General features: G+C 37.0%; 1 protein-coding gene across 4 annotated transcripts in view; it reads right to left on the bottom strand.

Moving 5' to 3' along the window:
* LOC135474849 (uncharacterized) overlaps nucleotides 1-17,903 on the bottom strand; it is a 95,432-nt gene that overhangs the window by 34,587 nt on the left and 42,942 nt on the right. The window contains exon 1 of one of the 4 annotated variants that reach the window (XM_064754469.1): nucleotides 885-984. The exons of the other annotated variants lie outside the window; for them this stretch is intronic. The gene's annotated coding sequence lies outside the window, so the exon portion shown is untranslated. Of the gene's footprint in view, nucleotides 1-884; nucleotides 985-17,903 lie in introns of those variants that run through there. 4 annotated transcript variants of the gene reach the window in all.

Here is a 17,903-nt window from a genome sequence, read left to right as displayed (position 1 = left end):
ACCGAGATCAGGGCTAAAGGTGGGGTTTGACGGTGCAAAAAAAGCAGGTGCAAAAAAACTTAGGTCACTTAAAACATCTCACTGATTCTGATATATAAAGATCATGGCATTATGGCTCAGATTGATGTCATTGATCATTTTGATAGATTATCTACGTAGGTATACCTTTGGGCTTGTGTTTGAGAGAAAAATTTGATCAAACTTAAACATTAATATGCCACCTCATTATGCCATAATCTACCCAATGTGTAACTTGTAATATTGATCCGTTTTAACAAATACAACAAAACTCTGATTTATATGTTTTAACTTGCGGCTAACCATTTCACATGAAAAATTCTGACACTAGTTTTATACATGTAAGAGGTTCCTGCCATTCACGTTGTTCAAAATACGTACATGTAGCTCATTGCAATAATATTTCTTCTGCGTATTATTCAAATTTGCTTTAACACTTCAATTTTCTCAAAAGTTTAGGCTTTTTGTAATACACTTGGTCTGCTCATTTTGTCCAATATATATGTAATTCTAGAAGGATTATTGAGTTTTTTTTTTCTCACATGGTTAGACCATCTACTGAACAACATAACTGTATCTTTACTTTACCAAAAGGCTGGTAAAGAAATGCAATATTCTACTTTCAATACCAGTAACATCAGTCACAAATTTTAAAAGAATTAGGGTAAAGTATAATTTCTGTTTATGAATTTCTAAGAGTTATACATGTGTCAGTGCAGAATATCAACATTATTAACATGTAACTCTTCTAAATGCCTTACTTCCTCTTAGTCAGAAACCATATCAGAAATATCTAACTACCACAAAATGACCATTGCTATGGATAATAGTAATTTACACGTGGAGTATGAAGTATGAGGACTTACACTGATGAGTACAATGGTGACATATAACTGTATCAAGTTGATGTGAACAATGACACTCAGGTAGATATTCCATCACCACATTTTCACTGTCGCGAGACCAGTCCACAAACAGTCAAGTGCTATCAGTCCACATGAGTTTCCTTCCGCCAACACGTCTTCACTGTCCCAGGAACAGTCCACCAGCAACCAAGTGCTATCTATTGATCAGGGATGTCAGACACCCGACTAAAAGGCCTCTTACCTGTCAGGTGTGGAGACTCGTATAACCATTTTACTTCAGTAAGTAAACACACACACACAGCTATGTATACAGGAGAGAATTGATCAGTAACTGACGACACGTCCATTAGACACACCTGTCACCCTACACATCATAGGAAGGCTATAAACAACACAGGCAATGTTCAATACAATCCACAGGTGTATTTCTACCTGTAGAGCTGGCTGCTTTCTGATCTCCTAATGATATCTATTTTGTATACCTTTTTAATAAATACAGGTATAGCAAAAATATTACATTTTCACAAAGACACATTATTATAATTCTTAAGTTAAGCAGTACTACAGTAAATGGCAGCCAAGCACTGTATTAATATGACCAAGCATTATCATGTATTTAAGAAACATCCATTATAATTTTCTGTTTTTCATATCTGATGCAGTGGAACTGCAAGCAGTACTTTATTGTCCTCCTTTGCCAATAAACAGCCAGCTAAAATTAATTGACCCAGTAGAGAAAAGAAATTCAAAAGAAAGAAAAAAAAAGAAAAGGAAAGAAATAAATTTCGAAATAATATTCAAGTGTACCATAAATAAAAACAGTTTCCTGTCTTGCATCATTAACTTAACTCTGTGGCAATACTTAAGCACAGACTTGCACCATTTCCTGTTGACCCATCTACAGTATAATCATGAAACACAGCACAAAGGTCAGGGTCGGTATCGGAGTATTACCACCTGTACAAAGAGGCATTCTCAGTCTCAGGTAGATCTCCGCTCCCCGACCCAACTAAGCAGCGTCACCAATAAATACCATGAAATCATAACATCACTGCTGTCTTACACTGACATCTGTTACCCCCAAAGCCACTAGAACTTTCCCACCTTGTTCATATCCTACGTATTAAAAATATTAACTCTGCCATAAAATACCCATGGAATAAACACACAAATACAGCATATTAAAATCTACACAGACGTTACCTTCATGTTTACACACGTCAAGACCACAGGGCTTCCAAAAATGTTACCTGTAGAATGACATACAAGGAAAAAACACCAATGCAGAATCCCAGTTAACCTTGTCATGACTGTTCCAAATGAGTTATGCTACAGGTGCATGGGTGTTAATTAGGAAACATCAAAATTTAGCTATTTAGGGTACATATAAGCTTTTATTTCAGTCTGTTCAAGCCATGTAATGATACAGAGAACGACAACATATATCAGAAGTGGTTGTTTAAAGCTACCTGTCTATTCGATATGCCTCGCAAGTCTGTTCAATGAGGCTCAGTCACACTACAAATCACAATTACAATATAAAATAGGGAATATATATATATATATAAATCAAGAGAAAAAAAAGCAAATGTCTCAAAAAAACTCCTCACAGTTTGGTACTTTCGATATAATTTTGCAACCATCATTTGTTATTTTATTTCTCACCTGAAAATGATTGTTTTGTAATTTCATGTTCGTATAAGCTTTGATTTGAGCCTGTTCAAGCCATGTAATGATACCACTGGGCACCAAAGTATAAATCAGACGTGATTATTCAAAGTTACCTGTCTATTTATTATGCCTCGCAAGTCTGTTCAATAAGGCTCAAACATTCATAATTAATGCTTACCAGTCCCGTTCACTCATGAGCTCACAATTGACACAATTACCACTCTAGTTAAATCAGGCAATTCACACCTGAGCAAGTTAATTAATTCTTGCAGGCATGACAGCTATAACACAAGACTACGGATTATTTACAGTCATTCAAATGGTTGATAATTAAACTGTGCTCAGACTTGCTGTAAGGACAAGGCACCAGGAACCACTGGAGATGAGTCTGTCTACACAGTCTGCTTCGTTCAGATCCCCAACATCCACTACATACTCCAGCTGGGCGTGACCCTTAGTGGAGTCACTTACATTTTACTACTTAACTTAGTCTGAGGATGTCTCATTATACTGAAAACCAAACCAAGATCATCCGTTATGAAGTCTTGGTAAGGCTGGACCCATGCGACCATTCAATAAGCAAGTTTAGCTCTTTTCGGCCTGCTAACGTTCAGAAGAGTGACAAACTTGTGACCGTATAAGGCAACACTGTAAACTTGCTGTGTGTATTGGAGATTTCCACTAGTCCATATACCCGGTTTTTTTTTCTGCATCTTTTCTAGCTCAATGTCACAAATTTTAGCCTGCGGAAATCAAATGTTCGCATATTCAGAAGGTCTCTAACTAAAGCTATTGAATCAGATATTACAGAAGAATTTTTTGTGGCTGTTTTATGTTTACTGGTTTTATCTATTTATTTGATTAGTCTTTGCTGTGCTGAAGGGCATTTCACTTATATTACTGTGGTGGGGAAAAACCAGGCTCAGGGACAGCCACAACCATCTGCAGGTTGCTGGACTTCACTGGTTCATTCTTTGTCTACTGTTTAAAAGCTGCATGTTGCATTGATATATACTAAAATATTTGTACATACACTCTTACCAAAAGATATATGTTTCGAATCATACAATTACCTACCTGTTAGGTAGTTTGAATATCCTACAGTTACATGTACATAGATGTACCACCACAAGGTCTTGTAGTACAGGTACAAATGGCAGAGTTACCACCAGTATCACAATGTAGAAGTTTCATTCATAGCGGAGCTGAAATGAGCACAGAGCATAAGCTGGTGTCATCTGTGTAAAACCCTATAATCTGCCATATCACCCAACAATAACATGAGACATGCTGCAATACTACCTACACTAACTTTGACACAGACTGAACAGACTGAAGGTGGCCTGTCGCAAGCTCACCATTAGCACACCTCTAGCAAGCTTCAAGTGTTGTACTCCCATTCCTCAAACCTTCATTTGATGAGAGTGTAGCTATTGAGAGTGCAGAGATAAGTTACTACAGTAGTTTGTATAAAAATATTCTAAAACGTCAGCTATAATCTTCTATGACCAGTCTGCAAGCATTCCACAGACTTATCAAAATCCTTCACATTGTACAATCAAACTACTTGCCCGGAACGCGGAGCTGATAATGTTTAAAATCTGACTGTAACTGTTGTTAACTAGAAGTAATTTGTACAATAGCTGATTGGGTATAGATCAGATTCAATCCCATGCAGGGTCATGCTTAAGTTCACTTATTTCATTGGTGTTATGTACCATTAATTTTACTTTTCCAGTGCATCTCTTGGAATGTTTTAACAACTTCTCTCTTCACACAAACACACAGCAAGTAAAACCATGTATGCCTCCAAGCCACAATGTTTTGCTAGTCATATGACTCAATCACACTTCCATATGATATCCTCAGCAGATATAAAAATAATTTCATCTCAAATTAATTCAAGATTCAGTTAAAAACTACAGACAAAGGAGATTTTACATTGTCAAGGAAAAATGCAATATGTGTCCAACTGAAAGCTCTTCACTAACTTTTCTTTGGTTCAATGAATCTTTAACACTTGAATTTTATCACGACAAAAAAAAATCAAGAATCAGATAAAGATCAAATTGAGCTTCATAAATTTTCATTTCTAGCAGAAAAAGATAGTGAAGCTTAAACGGTGTGTTAAGTGAGTGTTATGAAGTGAAAGTCGTTCTCATTGATTGGCTCATTGGTCATCTCAGACGACTCGCGTTCGGCTCATTTAATCCAGTATTAGCGTAATCAGCTTAGCTCCTGAAGAAGCTATTGTTCGACAGGGTTACTTCCCTTTTGAACATGCTCATCAGTAAGTCCACTGCCGCCTGACATTCAACCCTCACAAGACATATTAATAAATCTCCAATGCGTATCCATAAATCAATATGCTCAGGAGAAGTGACCAGGATGAAATGCAAGTCAGCATTACATTTACGCTATATTCGGCAGCGCTAGTCAATTCTTAATTCAGCCAATAGACTCAAAATGAATACGTTACACCCAATAGCCATGTAATGGAACAGGAAAATATGTGTTATCTCCAAGTAATGCAAATAATATTGTGTTAGTGTGTTAAACTTGAAAACTAAAAACAAAATGTCTTAGTCAATAGCATTCATCAATTGAAAGCAACAAAATTCTCTCAATTATTCCATTCTCCAAAATTATGCATAACACAAAAAGGAATTTTATGTGAAATTTTTCAACACTACCTTGTTAAGAGTATTATGAACATATAAAAGACTGTGACAAAGGCAATGAATCATATAGCAAAACTTATGGTAATAATATACCTCAATGCATATCAAATGAACATTACTAATCAATTATATTTTATAATTAGTACATATTTACTCTGCTGAACTACAATTTCTAAAACTACTCTGTGACCAAAACTGTAACATAGCTGCCAACAAACAGAATACTTCACAGCTTCAGTAACGGTGAAGCCAAATTGCACCTACCTGCAGACATCTGTATTGGTGAAGCCAAATTGCACCTACCTGCAGACATCTGCATGTCCTCGCTGTCAGAAAACTTAGTACATAAATGATATCCAAATAAGTGATACACCTTTATGCTGTGAAAAGCTGATTCACTTGACATAGAGAACATCAGAACAAACGCTGCCCATGCAACACACCAGGCACACGGAATCAAACTCACATCAATACCAAAGTGACCCAGTACATTCTGTCTGTCCTTAGATCAATAATCATTAACTCCTAATTACAGGTGAAAATTCCACCTATACATTGCTTAGGGCCAATTTACCCAAAGGATCACTCTTTTATCAACGCATTGCCAGAACAAATATTAGTTCATACCATCTGCTAAATACAACATGAGCCTTTCCCATTTCCATGGCAACAAATTTGAAGTATGGCAAAATGAATACCTACATCTGTTTGTGCTATGCTAACAGACATGTAAATCTTGTTGTTATACACAAGTACAGAACCTGTGGTCCTAGGGTTAAACATAAATATACATGCACATGTGCCAGTCACCTTTACATGCGTGTGTGTGAAAAGCCTTTCATTAGGGCAAAAGTTACAAGGACATATGTGTTATATTATGTGGTACTCTTTAAAGGCTACATGAAAAGGAACTATTGGGGGGATTTTTATACCTGTTAATTACCCCTCTATATTATGCATATTTTCTATCAACGGTCAATTTTTTTTTATAGAAATTACGTCATCGTTGATCTTGCTCGGGACCGGTGAAAACCCTGAAGTGCCTTGAGCCTGGTGAACAATGTCTCTACAGTGCAGTCAGGGTGACATGTATACAGATGCTGCATGGCTTCTGTAGTTCTCATATTTTTCATTTAGTACTTTTTGCAACACTTTAATACAAATTTCCCTGAAAACACATACTACCCTATGGTGTTTAAGTTTTGATATCAAACACTGAGCAACAAAGGTTTAATTTACTACATGTAGATGACAAAAAAATATCAACTTTTCAGATGAAATGCTCCTCACATTAAGGCTGTCAAAATAAATGGGTCAAACTCTAAATTCAGTAAACATATGTTAAAAAACAAGTAGAATAGGTGAATTATGCATAGATTATATGAACTCAAAAGTTAAGACTGCTGAAAGCCCAAGCCTACCTGTGAAAATAACAGGTAAATCCGAAATGTCAGCAACAGAGATCACAGGTGATGTGCCAGACTAGTGTAACCATCAAACTGACCAGAGTTATACACCAGATGACAGACTGACCATTCAGCAAGCAACAGAGACAGGGAAAGGGAGAATAGGCAAGGGTGGGGTGGGGGTGGGGGTGGGGGGTTATGGGGAGGTGTTCATGAGCACAGCTGTTATGTCATCCACTCAAGAGACCAGTCCAGCCTGACCTCTGTCCATTCACCTGACCTACACCTGTCAGAACTAACAGCTCTACAACTCTGGACACCACTGACTGATTTACCTGCCACACAAGCCAGGTAGATAAGCCATACAAACACACAAGTAGATCTGATGAGAATAGCAACTGGTTCACACAGGTACAACAATTATAATGTTCAAGAATGTGAATCAAGTCCCAGAGCAGAAACCCTCTCTCAGACAACAAACAGATTACTACAAGCTCACCGGCACCATGCCAGCTTATCACAGGAGCTAAACAGACCATGCACCTGTCCTGTCAACAGACTACTGACAATCATCTTCCTGAGCAATCGTATACAAAAAACAAACATACTGGTAGTTAATATGCAGTGTCTTTCAGGCACAGCAGAAGCATTTTCCAATTGGCGGAGGCTACCATTCCCACTATTTCAGACGAGTGTTCCCGAGCTGCAGAGTCCATGGTCGTCGTGGACATGTTTTGGATTAATTTTCAGGCAGAGAACTGCAAATTATTAATGGAGTAATAACTAATTAAATTTTTCACCTTCCAATTATTTTTCTTGGACACATATGATTCTCACACAAACTGTATCAATCGATCAAATACATTTACTTTTACGTAACATATGTCGAGGCTGAGACATGTACTGAAAATGAAAAAGCTGTAAAATACATCCTATATTTTTTCAAAACTAACATTTTACATTTACACAAGTAGGAATTGAACTTAGATTAAGCATCTTGCCGATGTTCTAACCACGAGACACTACCATAGTGATTACATCCTGATTAGGTAGCAAGTTATTATTTCTGCACGTGTTAGTGTAAATTATCAATATTCACTCCGTCACCTGAGACATCTGTCCAGCTTACAGTGTGAGGAATAAATGTCTGACAAAATATAAATAAATAATAAGGCCATATGTTGATAACCGACATGGCTTTATAGAAGTCGTCTGAATTTGGTCTGTCGATTGAATAAAAACTCAATATCAGATCATATTAATTCAATTTAGGTTGTTTTTCAGAGAAGAAATATTCAAAATTTTTACTCAATTTGAACATATCCAAAGTTCCGTAAAGCAACCTGTTTGCATTGCGAGTCCTTGTACGAAAATCTTCATGACCAGTTTCTGGGAGCAGAGTGGCATATGCGTATGAAATCAAGCATGGCACCCGGTAAACATCTTAGGTCATTCTTAGGCCAATCCTTGCAAATAAATCTGACCTACTTTTGAGGCTTTAGATTGTTTTTGACATTAGGTTATTGTGAGTGACTATGAGCACATGCGGGCTGGCTCCCTCCCTCTGACGTTGCCCTTTAAGGGCAAATAGAATATGTCAGCGAACCAGGCTTCATATACAGTCTGGTAATTGGCTTTCAAGAACAAAATTAAAACCTTCTTGGCTAGATCTGACCATTTACTTGCAACATTGATCGCTATGAAAGTGTGTTACTTTCGTTCAAAGACAAAACTTAGAGATTTGTGCCAGACAGGACTTCAGGCTGTTACACTCCAGCCATAATTATCATGGAACAAGTCACAAGACCTTAACATATATAAGGTAGTGCTAAGCGGCATACTTTACCTCTATAAATATGTTGCCTCTCCACTTGAAAATCATTATAGTTAATATTTCACCAGATAATTCACCTTTTGATGGTCTCTTCATTTTCCTATTAGCTTATTTTTTGGCAGTAAATTTTGTGTGACTGGTACTTTAGCCATTGGTCTGATAACACTAACCAAACTGTTTTTAGAGCGATGGTTTTTTTCTTTTTTTTCACTTGTAAGGACAATATTTCAACAGAATTTAGGTAAGGCACAGAACATTCATCTCGATGCACTATTAACTTCTAGTATAGCCTACATGTAAGGTGTTTACTGATTTTAAAAATTAAAGTATTTCAAGTGTTTTCTTTTTTTTTTTTTTTCGTTACCTTTCAACCTACAACATTTTCAACATGTCCTTTTACAGAGGCTGAGAGTGACAGCCATATATTCCCTAAGCCATTAACACATGACCATTGTATCTTGATTCAAGACTGAAATATTTAGTTTAGAAGTGACGTCAAGATCAACTGTACAGGATTTGAGTTTCAGCCAGTGTACATGATGCTCTTGGTTGTAAGATTTCAGGGTAGGTCTTTCAGACTTTAATGGACGCAGTTTCTGTCAAGCAGTCGTAAATACATTTAACTACAATTTGCAGGAATTAGCAGCTTGTAACATTATATTATAGGAGGTCACCTTTAATTGAGTTCATAATGGCAGTGAAAAATACTTCAATTCATGTATCATAAAGTACAAAAATATTCAATTTTGGTACCTCAAACAGTTGGTCAAAACAAATAAAACATCAATTTCAACTGAAACAAAAACTCAATTTCCTCCCGAGAGTTGGGGTCAGTACATGAAAAAATGACTTCTATGAACTCTTGAAGAATGGTATCCGGGTTTGCCTACAGAAATAAATAAGTGGACATCAGGTCCCAAACACAATAGAGACGCAGTGCATCAAATCGCGTACGTATGAGAAGGTAAGGATAAGAACACATCTTATCTTTCCACTGTAACAAAACAAAAACTTCCTGGACTGAATGACTTCAAAGAAACTGTGACCTTTTTTATTGCCTGAAATGAGGCACTAGCTTACGAAACAGAAACATTACCACTGACAAATTTTCACATAATATCTGTCTTGTCTGACATTAAGCTTTTACACATCCTGATAATTTAAAAATATGACCCTCCAAAGATAGTTGTAGTGTTGCTGAATGTTTCCACTGTACATGTATGGTACAGAAAGTGGGGTGAAACGCTTCAGAGGGCTAGACGCAATCCTTTGATGTTCAGCATTAAAAAAAAAACAAATTCCTCGGCTGATTAGATTTTATTCCCGCAATAGCCTTCTGATCCAGACTATATCTTCTTGAACGAGAGAACTTGTTTTCCCTAATCGTCTGAGTACACAATTTTTTTCCACTTGGTATATATATGATTAGACTGTGGCATCTCTTGGGTATGGGAAATCACCTTATTATTTTAACACCCACAAAAGCTGATGAGATATGCAGATACCAGATAGGTGCACAAGCACCAGGTAAAAAAATAAGCTTCTGTTTATTTTATCTGTAATACAAGACAATGATTTAACTCAAAATATCATTCCTCAGGTCATCATTAAATACCTGTTCGTTGGGAGTAACCGAACCAATTTACCTGCCAAAACAGGACGATCTCTAAATTTTTTATTGAGGTTTTGATAAAATTTCTTCATTTTATTTTTCTTAATGTACCCTATCCCTTTATAATCACTCTCTTTTTTATTAGCCAAAATAAAGAAAAACAGCATGCAATCAACCCTATTTTTTCTCGCCAGTTATACCATATTCACATGTAACTGGCACATTCATGTAAGTGGCACCGATAAATAATGATATAAATTTCAGGGAAAAAAAAAGCCTTAAAGTCTCATAAATTGAGAGTGATTTGGAGGACTTGGCTCCTAATGCCCAGCTGGTTATCACCAGAGCGGACACCCGGTGTGATTTGCATCTGAGGTGTGAAACCCTTATAATCACACATCAGAGAAAGTGGGGGAAATCTAGGAATAAAACAACCTGCTGCTGGTTCATCTGTGTATTGTTTCCTTTGACAAATTATCTGGATTGCCTGGCTTTTGTCTTTGAATTCATATTGAGTCGTGTCTTCCTTTTGTTATGTCAAAACATTATCTGTAAGGAAAACCATTTTTTTTGTTGCTTCACAAAGATCCCTAATGGCTGTCTGAACTTTCATAGGGCCTACAGATCAGCAGTCCGTCGTTCACAGTTCAGAAACTTGATGGAGGATTCATGTACCCATAAACGGATGTAGGGTTTTCTAGAGCTTGAAAAACTTTGCAAAAAAGTGCACCAGTAACATTTTATGAATACAGTAAGTTACAAGAGATTATAATTCCACATCCTGTTGTTGTCTCCTGCACTGATGAGCCAAACTTGATCTTTACACTTGATGGATAGGTCCGTGCCAACTGTATAGCATAAATGTTGATGCTTAATATTTCGATAAATAAAACATGAATTCAATCAAACTCTGTGATGACCTTAAAATCAAGACAACTTTAATAAGTAAGGCTGGCGGAGATGATGTCATATGCCAATCAGGGACGCTAACCAAAATGCACATTAGATTTTACTGATCCTCCAAACACAAATGAATTAAGCGAGGTCCTCATTTTACACCCCACTCTGACATCAAAATGACAAGAACATATATTTACGCTTCAATTTATCACGCTTTTTCCCTAAATGCTTTTAGTGGTGAAGTGACACCGCTCTTTAACCATCAATCAAACCATAGTCTCTTTCTAGTATTCATAGGATACATGACTTCCCTGTTTTCAACCAAATCCATGGGTTAACAGTATAAGTAACATACCTTTCAATCATGTGGCAATATTTTACCAACTCTTTCACAGATTCATCTGAATGGCATATCTTATGTATTGCATTTCTCCTAAAGTTTCTGCAAAAATGCACATTCACAAGTACAAGGCCTTAATATAATAATTTTAAAGCCAACACTAAAGCGTTTCCGACATGAAATTAATCAAACTTCACCAACAAAACCCTAAATGGCCCTAGAAACTGGAAGTATCAATCTGAATCAAACAAACCGTGTAACTTGTAATATGTTAAACTTAATTAAAGTGAAATACAGATGTATGTACATCTATTTTTGTAAAAATGCCAAATGATCATGTGCTGTGTAAGGTAAAAAAATTGGGATTCCTACTCATTTGCATATCCCAAAGAGTCAAAGATATCGAAAGAGCATTAGCTCCTGTGTGAAAACAAAATACTTCAGTCCATAATTTATGTGAAAACTGTAGTTGAACAAACGTGTCCAAGGAAATTGTAAAAAGTTCCAAAATGAATCCGGTCATCATCAATAATAATGTATTTAACTATACACGTGATTTGATGCACTGCGTCTCATTAGATTTGAAATGCACAAAAAAGGAAGCACTTGATGGTTTATATGTAAAGTATTTTACTTCTGACTCCTTCCATCTGTGCTGAAAACTCAATAGGTTTAACAAATACTTTTGGCAGCAAAGTGTTGTAGTTTCTCTGAAGCTAAACAAGGTTTTCTCAATTTGAATATACATCTTTAATCACCAGCTGTAATGCTAGCTTGGTACAAAACATCAATCAAATAAATAACTAAACAGAATGATAAACAGCTTTTCTCTACATATAAACAACAAGTCTTAACATGAGGCAGTCAGAACTTCAGATGTGTTCTCAGGGATTTTCAGACTGCAGAAGTTTCAAGACAAATGGTTAATCAATGCAACAACTCTCGTCTACAAATATCTTCTTTTGTTTCTTGTTTTTCTCCAGCATTCTTAGGAAGAAAAGACAAATCAGTATAAAATAGCAAAGATCAATGATTTCTGGCATGCCAAGCACAAAGACAGCAGCCCCTCGACAATCGTTGCCTAACAAAAAGGTAAGAAAAATGCACAGAAGATATCTTGAGTGAAACCTTTGATGGACTCCTTAATAAGGGGGTGGAATATCGAAAAGCAATTAGCAAGTCGCCTTACCTGTGAACATGTGCGTAACCTGTGATAACCAATCAATCAGCAGCGTTGATCTGCGATGTACAGCGGTCGACTCCGCAAGCGAGATAATGACAGCTCTGACTGGACGGGACAGCCATGGTACAATAGACTAGATCAATACCCACGCCTAGGCATACAGACCGAGACAATATCCTCACTCTACATGCTAGTCAACTTTAGCCTTGCCACTGACAGCATCCTACTCGTCAGTCTGTACGCTGTGACCACCAATAGCATGGCTAATTCCTCCCAACACACACTACAGCCGCGTGAAAACCGCAGAACAAGGTGTTTGAGATCTGAGCGGTACTGACCAGATGAACTGTCTAAACAATGGATGGCAACATAAATCTACAACCAGACAATGTTGTGTTGAATTGGTCACTGCATGGCTACTCATAGAGCTGGACCCTCAGACCAAAGGGGAACTTCACAGACACATGCTCTGATTGGTTCATTTCTATACACGGTCTGTATATGTAGATAGGCTGTAATTCGGCAAATCTGGCAAGATCAGGTGACTAAGTGTGTCACACTCAAGTGTGTTTCTAGCTTTCACCCAACATAAAAATAAAGAAACACAATCTGATAATTGAGTATAATTTGAAGCCCCCCCACCCCACCAAAAAAAAGTATGTAAATGTATACGAGATAGGATACATATTTTTTTTTCTTTACTTGGCTGCATATGTAAATCCAAACTTCACTGATGGGAATAAATTCTGTAAATACTTACCGGTATATGTAAAAGGTGTCTAATTTGATCATTTGATTTTTACATGTATATTTGTGTGCAAACACATAATGGGTGAATGCTGTTAAATATTGGCAGACAAGTGGAGACCAGCAGAGCTGATCAAATTAAGATTTCTATTCTACCATAAATATCCTGGTATGCTTCACCACGGCACGACTTAAGTTACTGGACGTTTGTTCAAGAAAATAAAATTAATCAGCAAGACTGATATAAGTAAATACTGTTGGTGGTGGTTAATGGATGTATTTGGTGTTTGGTCAGCCCATTTTAATTATACTTGTCCATACACAGTCTGACCAGAAAGCAATAACATCTCCAGCACAGTCACCAAACCATGCACCAGATTGGGTGTTAAGATGGCTGCCTGATGGTTGGGCATGAACCTTCATTTACCTTTGGGAATAAACAAGTTTTCAGTTTGGCCAAAACATTTGGACTGTTTCCAAGCCCTTCCAAATCTCACAAAGGAACATTCGTTATTAAAAGGGAACGATTTAACTTGTTAAAAGACTCGTGCAGTCTATGTCGTGCTGTGCTTTTATTGTGTACACAAGCGTTCCACAACAATGGCCGCTCTTGGGTGATAACATGACCCTGACATTTTACAGTAGCTATTGCCCATGAAGAAAGTTCTGCCCAGACTTGCTGTTGACAAACAAAGCCTCAGACTCAATCTAAACTCAATCACTTACAGATTCAGTCCATTAAATCTACATTTCTGGGATATTTCTGTGCTCGATTACCCATACCCTGATCCCTGACACAATTAAGGCAATTCTCTCATTTTTATGGGAGAATGTGTAACTGTGTGCATAAAATCTATCCCTCACCCATTTTTCTGCATATTTCATACCCTAAACAAATTTATTCCTTCATTTTAGCACTTAAATGAAGTGCCTAGGAGATATTCTAGTCACACACAAAAAAAAACACATTTGATCAAATCAATCATAAGAGAAAAAAATTATCAAGACAAGCTATCTTTCCAATATCTGTGAACATGGCCCCATAGGATTACATCATTTGAATATTTCTTAATCCAAACCAAGGCAAGAGGGAGTATACATGTTGAATAAAGAAGACAACACAGCTTCATTTAAGATGAGGATATACATTTGTGAATTAATACCTCTCTGAAACCATCCTCTATAGTCTCATGAGATGATTTTAAAGACCTCTGACAGATCCAAAACACAAACTTATGACGCGGAGCCAACTGACAGACAAGGTGTGAAGAGGGAGATGAAAACCTAACATAACTAAATATTCACTTCAATATGCTAATGTTTAATGAACAAAACAACCACCTGCTTTAACATGTTCCTGTTTATAATGATGAGGTTTTCACCTGACTGCAGTCTCGTTACACAATACTCGCAAAGAAGACAACTTCACCCTTATTTCTATTGTAAAATTAACACCTATTTCCAGATACCAGGAAATAGTTAATTAATCTACCGCTACTTGTGCATCGTGAATTTATTAAATTTGTGGTAAAGTTTTAGCATTTTTGATATAACAAGCCACTTTAGCAATTTTGAAATAATTATAATAATAAAAAAAAGCAATTTATCTTAAAATTTTGCTTTTCCTGAAATCTGACCAAGTTTCAAATCTGTGCAACCGTTTGTCTTATAAAAAAAATGTCTTAAATTAATTTGATGTTGGCCAGGTTGTGAGATGGATTAGGTATGATTGTTGCTCGTGATGCTGAGATCTGCCAACATGTGCATGCCTATCACACTTACGAGCACATGTAATTGGCTTTGCGACATTTCCGGTCTGACCGAATTTGAGTCAAATTAGACTCAAATGAAGGGGTCAGCGATAACAGTAAATTGGGACGTACAAGATTTTCGTGGCTTAATTATAGGTGCTTCAATTTGGGCTAATCGAATCACCCTTCGAGTGCCACCATGTTCTCTGTGTACACATGTACATGTTTCATAGCTTTTAACATGACACTGCAAAAATGTGCCATATTTACATGTGAACTCCCTGTATTAACAGAATCCACAAGTTACCAAAGTAAGATTATACAAGACATTTAAGGAAAATATATGCATCTTTTTTAAAAGTATAAACGAAGGGTATTCTTCAAGAATGTTGCATACTCGCTGAGTATATCGTTAAGAACTGTTATCTAATAATTAAGATACAACATGTTTCCCAAGATGATCATTAACTGACACAATAAATGGTATTATGAAGTTTAACAGTAGGGTCAATAAAAAACAAATAATCGTAAATATATTTTCTCCTAATACATATCCACATGGTGCGGGCTGATCAAATGAAGCTACAGCGTCCATACACTAGGAAGCGGTAGGCTAACATTGGAATGTACATGTTTACAGGACCCTTTTATACCTCCTTGCTGAGAGAGCTCTGTTATACAAGACAACTCCAGGCTGCGATGGTGTGAGAGCTAGGTAAACAAACACACAGCCAACCAAGAGGCTCCTGCTTAGTGGCAGTGTACAGCATGTGCTTTCCCCAGACTTTTGTCCTGCCTTCTAATGGACAGTTTCCCAAAAGCAAGAATCAAAGGAAGTGAACGAATAATACTGAACAAAAGACATGGCCACATAGGTCACACAGGGCCTTTTGGAGAGGTAAGCTTGGACACACCAGAATGGTAAACAATGCAGTCTTCAATACAAAGCAAACAAAACTGGAAACAGCACACGTTCAGTGATTATGCCATCGCTTCAGTTTCATGGAAACATTGCAACAGATACTGCTTTGGATGTCAACAGTCAGTGAATGTTTTACATATCTGAATGGTGTTTAACGCCGTATTCAAGAAGTTTTCACCTGGCAGAAGTCAGGTCTACAGGTGCAGTAAACTACTGCCCAAAGCCAGATATCTGACAAAACCGTCTAAGTTGAAGACTTTGGCCAAACCAGCAAACTGCATCTGATCCTGCTACCACAGTGTTTAAGGAATGTTGGCTACAAGGAGATGCTTCAGCCGAAACAGTCACTGAGGACAATGATGGAGAATCCAAGGCCTTCACAGACAATGTTTACAGCATTTATCTACACGTACGCAGGCTACAGTTCCTAACTATTCCATCTCAAAACACAGGTGTTTTAACAGCATTTTCACATCGCCGTCACATATACTGGGGAAATGGCCTTTAATGGGTGATACCGGAGTTACAGTTATACAGATGATATCAGCCATTTCTGAGCATCACTCAAGTGGTTAGGGTGAAATAATGGGTACCTGGGTAAAATTTATAAACCATTCCTTGGCGTAAATTGCTGCTTTCTAGCTTATCTTGAAGGGAGGGAAATGTGATCAGCCACAAGGTACACATGTACATGCACATAAAAAATATACTGAACAAAAGTGAAGGGAAAGAAATTGAACACTTTTACTGTAGTTCGCTCAGAGGCCAGGTTTTCTCTGATTTAGACGAGTTTTAGAACATATTTATGTCACAGACCACATGACACAACTTTGACAACAAAGCCTGAAAAAACCAGACACAAAAAGACTGATGCAAATCCAATCAAGTTTTTGCTATTATTTTAGCACAGCCCACATAATTAATTATTACCTTTCACAAAATGTCTGTGTATGTTACCATTCAAAATTGGTAACTTAGTTCATAAAATTTATAAAGTGGGTCACTTTTTGAAATTTTCTGAAAGCCATTAATTTGAAGTACTCTTAGTGCTCTTGGAAGACAAAATTTTATTTCATTAGCAATTATGGATTCTTCAGCCTCGTTAAAAAATAATAATAATAATAAAATCTATACATTATCATTAATTATCAAGACCATTAAAATTATTTCCATTTCATCTACATGTTACTTTCCATTACTTTAAGTCTAACGAAAGATTAGAAACATTACACAAGGATATGGATTCCCTCTTTCTCTGAATCCGGCACACAGATAGGCCAGCAAGAGGCTTTACATACCATTGTCTGTGAGTTGAGAGATGTGTGTCAACAAAGCTGGTTTTATAAACAAAGAGAGACAGCCAGGAAAAGCCGGAAGATGCTGCCACTTAGTCGGCTCCCATATCACCAAAACTGCAGATACACACATGCAAAGCTTCAACCAGCTTGAAGATCAAGATTTGGTCGTTCTGATATGAAGCTCCAGTCTGCACAAGAACATTTTTGGCTCCTACAAAAAATGTATGTCAGAACAAAGGTCTACCAAAACACAAATCAAAATTAAAGAGAGAAGAATGACATTATGGCGTATGTTAATTTTGCCCTGCATATGTTTGATAAGATTTTTAAAATGAAAAAAAAAATGAAAAAAAAAAAAACCCTTTTCTCTGCCTGCAATGTATGCAAACTGACTGAAAGAAACAAACCACAGAAAGAAGCTATATCCTCTCCACCAACTATGGCTGGTGAGGGGACAACAAACCCGCAAACTGGGTTTGAGCTCAAGAGCCTTGATTTAAGATATGAAGTAACTGCATGTACTATCCACCAGGGATAAGGAGTAGCCCAATGTTAGAATTGCTGATATAAGGACTGTCAGTTATACCGTCAACATGGAACTCCCTGAACAATGGTAAGCAAACAGGGGACAGAAATTTGGTCACGTACAAAAAAAAATTCAGTTTAAATTTTGA

Source organism: Liolophura sinensis, chromosome 9 (genome assembly GCF_032854445.1).
Source record: "Liolophura sinensis isolate JHLJ2023 chromosome 9, CUHK_Ljap_v2, whole genome shotgun sequence".
Classification (NCBI taxonomy): Eukaryota; Metazoa; Mollusca; class Polyplacophora; order Chitonida; family Chitonidae; genus Liolophura; species Liolophura sinensis.
Note: the sequence above shows the minus strand (reverse complement) of the source record. Positions and strands in the feature narration are given on the sequence as shown.